The 5,050-nt window shown below is 34.6% G+C and overlaps 1 pseudogene; it reads right to left on the minus strand.

Moving 5' to 3' along the window:
• Positions 1 to 3,861: 3,861 nt before the first annotated feature.
• On the minus strand, positions 3,862 to 4,511 carry LOC127187557 (splicing factor U2AF 35 kDa subunit-like; annotated as a pseudogene).
• Positions 4,512 to 5,050: the final 539 nt, after the last annotated feature.

The raw sequence follows: 5,050 nt of genomic DNA on the forward strand, positions 1-5,050 counted from the left end.
AGATTCTGGCTGTTATGAATAAGGCCGCTATGTACATGCTTGTGTATATGTCCTTGTTATGTGGTGGAGCACCCTTTGGGAATATTCCAAGGAAAGGAATAGCTGGGTCTTGAAGTAGCCCTATATCCAGTTTCATGAGAAAGGGTCAGATTGATTTCATAAGTGGTTGTACAAGTTTTCACTGCCATCAGCAATGAAGGAGTTTTCCCTTTTCTCCACATCCTCACCAGCATGTGCTTTCACTTGAATTTTTGATCTTAGCCATTCTGATGGGTGTAAGATGGAATTTCAGAGTGATTTTGATTTTCATTCCTCTAATGACTAAGGATGATGAGCATTTCTTTAATTGTTTCTCAGCACTCTGATGTTCCTCTGTTGAGAATTCTCTGTTTAATTCTGAGTCCCATTTCTTAATTGGGTCATTTGATTTGGTGGTGTTTAATTTCTTGAGTTCTTTGTATATCTGAGATATTAGTCCTTTGTCAGATATAGGGTTGGTGAAGATCTTTTCTGCGTCTGTAGGCTGTCTCTTTGTTCTGTTTACAGTGTCTTCTGCCTTACAGAAGCTTCTCAGTCTTATGAGATCCCATTTATTAATTATTGATGTTAGAGGGTGGGCTGTTGGTGTTCTGTTCAGGAAGCTGTCTCCTGTGCCAATGAGTTCAAGGCCGTTCCCCACTTTTCTTCTAACAGGTTTAGTGTCTATGTTTTTGTTGAGGTCTCTAATGCACTTGGACTTGATGTTTGTGCATGGTGATAAATATGGATCTACTTGCATTTTTCCACATGTAGACATCCAGTTTGACCAGCACCATTTGTTGAAGATGCAATCCTTTTTTCCATTGACTAGATTTAATTGCTTTGTCAAAAATTAAGTGTCTATAAGTATATGGATTCATTTCTGGGTCTGTGATTTGATTCCGTTTATGAACCAACATATTGGTGTGCCAGTCCCATTCTGTATTAATTACTGTTGCTCTACAGTATAGCTTGAGTTCCATGATAAAGATTCCTCCAGAAGATCTTTATTGTACAGGATAATTTTGGCTATTCTGGTTTTTTTGTTTTTCCATATGAGGTTGAGAATTGATCTTTAAAGGTCTTTTTAAAAATTGTGTTGTTATTTTGATAGGTATTGCATTCAATATGTAAATTGCTTTTAGTAAGATGGCCATTTTACTATGGTAATTCTCCAGATCCATGAGCAAGGGAGATCTTTCCATCTTTTACTATTATCTTCAATTTCCTTCTTCTGAGATTTGAAATATTTTTTCTAACAATTCTTTCACTTGATTGGTTAGAGTTACCCCCAGATACTTTATATTACTTGTAGCTATTGTGAAGGGTGTATTTTCCCTAATTTCTTTCTCAGTATGATAGTCATTTGTACATAGGAAGGCTACTGACATTTTTGAGTGAATTTTGTATCCAGACAATTTGCTGAACGTGTTTTTCAACTGTTGGATTTCTCTGGTGGAATTTAGGGTGCCACTTATGTACACTATCATATCATCTGCAAATAGGGATAATTTTACTTCCTACTTTCTATTTTGGATCCCCTTGATCTCCTTTAGTTGTCTTATTTCTGTACCTAGAATTTTAAGAACCATATTGAAGAGATATGAAGAAAGTGGGTAGCCTTGACTGGTCCTTGATTTTAGAGCAATTTCCTTGAGTTTCTCTCCATTTAATTTGATGCTGGCTACTGGCTTGTTGTCTATAGCATGTATTATATTTAGGTATGTGCCTTTTATACCTGATCTCTCCAAAACTTTAAACATGAATGGGTGTTGGGTTTTGTCAAATGCTTTTTCTGCATCTAAGGATACGATCATGTGTTTTTTCTTTCAGTTTGTTTATATAATGAATTACATTGATGCATTTTCACATATTGAACCATCCCTCCATGACTGGAATGAGGCCAGATTGGTCATGGTGAATGAGATCTTTGATATGTTCTTAGTTCATTTTGCAAATATTTTATTGAGTATTTTTGCATCAATATTCATAGAAGAAATTTCTTTCTTTGTTGTGTCTTTGTGTGGTTTAGGTATCAAAGTGACTGTGGCCTCATAGAATAAGTTTGGTAATGTTTCATCCATTTCTATTTTGTGGAGTAGTTGAAGAGTATCAGTATTAGCTCTTCCTTGATGGTCTGGTAGATATAACGCTGAAACCATCTGGCCCTGGGCGTTTTTTGGTTGAGAGACTTTTAATGATGGTTTCTATTTCTGTCCAGGCCCTTTGGACTTTTATGGTCTCTGTTGAGAAGTCAGGTGTTATTCTAATAGGTTTGCCATTATATGTTATTTGAACTTTTTCTCTTAATGCTTTACATATTTTTTCTTTGTTCTGTTCATTTTGTGGTTTTACTGCTATATGGCAGGAGGATTTTATTTTCTGGCATGTTCTATTTGGTGTTATATAGGCCTCTTGTATGTTTATATGTATCTCGTTATTTAAATTAGGGAAAATTTCTTTTATGATTTTGTTGCAATATTTTCTGGGCCTTGGAGCCTGACATCTTCTCTTTCCTCAATTCCTATTTTCCCCTGGTTTTGTCTTTTCATGGTGTCATTGATTTTTTGTATGTTTTGTGTCAGGAATTTTTCAGATTTAATATTTTCTTTGATGGTTGCATCAAGTTCTTCAATTATATCTTATATTCCCAAGATTCTTTCCTCCATCTCTTTAATTCTCTTAGAGAAGCTTAACTTTGAATTTCTTGCTTTCGTTTATATGTTCTCTTGTTCCCAGCTTTCTTCTTTCTGTGCTTTTATTATTATTTTCATTTTCATCTTCAGATCTTGAACTGTTTTATTGATTTTGTTCTTCTGATTGTATTTTCCTGAATTTCTTCCAGTGATTTCTTCATTTCCTCTCTCTAGGCCTCCTAATGTCCTCAATCTGTTTGGCTGCATCTTTCTGTATTTGTTTATGGATTTTATTCATTTTCATCATTATAATCTTCATTACTAAGGATTTGACTTCATTTCCTGGTGCTTCAATTTGACTTCCCAGGGTTGATTTATTTTGTTCGGCTGGGCTGTGGAGATGCCATATTGTTTTGCTTTTTATTGTTTTTGTTTTTTACCCTGGCTTTTAGTCATCTTGCTGTCTCTGACATTGAGAGGTAGTTTCTGGCATCCTACGCTGTTTGTTGAAAGCAGTTCATTGGCAAGTGTCTATAGGTCGAGAAACCTTACCTAGGGCTCTCCAAGTCTTGTGCTCTGTAGCTCCCAGCCAGGTGCCTAGTCTCTGTCTTGCAGATCAGATACCATGCATGTTCGGTACCACCATCTTTGATATCCCAGATTGTGTTAACCTCTCTTATTGTCAATGTATTTTTGAAATAGTAAAACCATCTTTAAATGCCATACTCTGTATGTCTCTGAGTTTTTTATAGACTTTATCTAACTATTTTACTTTATCTTTCTATAGAATCATATCTATTACATGTAGGATGTATATTTTTATGATAAAAAGGGACTAGTAATTGATATTACCATGATGTGATCAATTAACAATTAACGTGTATAACTTACTTATCCTCAACAGCTACATTCTTGCTGTGAAACTTCTTTTGTGGAAAGACAATAAGCACATTTGAGGTTCTTGCCCAAGTTTACTCAAGTACTCATTCAGCTGATATAATGTCTTTTATTTTAATTTTTTTATTACAAATTTTATTCATAAACCAATCTTTTCTGTTTTGGTTTTTTTGTTTGTTTTGTTAGAAATTATTCCTTTATGGACTGGCTTCTCAAAAACTACAACACTGTCTAGTAAACACACAGTAAAAACAACATGGCTCAGAATCACCCAGAGCATTTCCTGTCTCAATACTGACCCCTGTCACTCTTATCTTCCATCACCTTCACCTCTACCACTGCCACCAGACCTAGAAAGCCACTCCTTGGATCAGAGCCTAGATCTATGTTTCTTGCACAGTTGCCCACACAGCTCCCATCACAGCTCTCTTGGTATTGGTTTCAGATGCATGAAATTGCAGAAGTTCCCTCTTATGCCCTTTCCTATTTCATATTGATGACAGCAGGCTTCCCTGAAGTCAGTTAGTAGGAATAGCTCTGCATGGATCAGCTGCCCATTAAACTAACCATTATTTAAGTTGAACACAGCATTCTCCTCATCATGTTCAAACTTGACATACACAACCTAATCTCCTAGCTTGTTACAGACATTCATCTACTCAATGTCCTCATACTTTTCTCCCATCTTAGTGAAGACTTGCTAAAAGAACTCATCATAGTGTTCTTGCATCTCCATGTCAGTCAGAGCATAGTGTTAACTGTCAGCAGACTGGGAAAAATTTTGAGGAATACAGTTAATGTTCAAGAGGGCAATGGTCTGGTTAAAGGTCAGTTTATTGTGCAATCAAGAATATCTGTCTCAATGATGCCATGATCCAATTTTGAACAGTTGACTTTATCTTTCTCCATACTGAAGATGGAGGCCAAATATTCAGTAATTTTCCAGTGGATGAGCAGCAAATTAAGTGTTTAATAAAAAATTCTAGGTTCTTTTGCTGCATATGAAGGGAAGCTAATTCAAAATTTATTTTATGTATGATGCATTTCAAAATGAACATATAGTCATTAGCATCACTGTACAAACATAAATAGAAATATAAAATGTAACGCTCTAAATCTCTTTAACACTAAGTGAGTATTACTGACATAAAAAGGGTTTAGAAAGTAAAAATTACCCATCCTACTTTTATGAAAACAAATTAGTATTCTTGAAAAAGAGAATAGTGACAAACGACTCAAGCTATATTTGATTTTATATGCTTTTGTTAAAATCAATTAATCATTTAATTAATATTTGAAACTTTGAAATTAGTTTGTTCAAATATATTACATTGTTTTGTATATATGATGTAAACAATTATAGAAGTAGAAAATTGAACAACTAAAACCATCTATTCTTTCACTTGTATAAGTAGGTAAAAATTACAAATTGATTACTCAATTAGACATAAATTAATCACAAAATTAACAGCATAATTCAGTAATCTGTTGTCCAGTAC

The sequence above is a fragment of the Acomys russatus genome, chromosome 1 (genome assembly GCF_903995435.1).
Source record: "Acomys russatus chromosome 1, mAcoRus1.1, whole genome shotgun sequence".
Classification (NCBI taxonomy): Eukaryota; Metazoa; Chordata; class Mammalia; order Rodentia; family Muridae; genus Acomys; species Acomys russatus.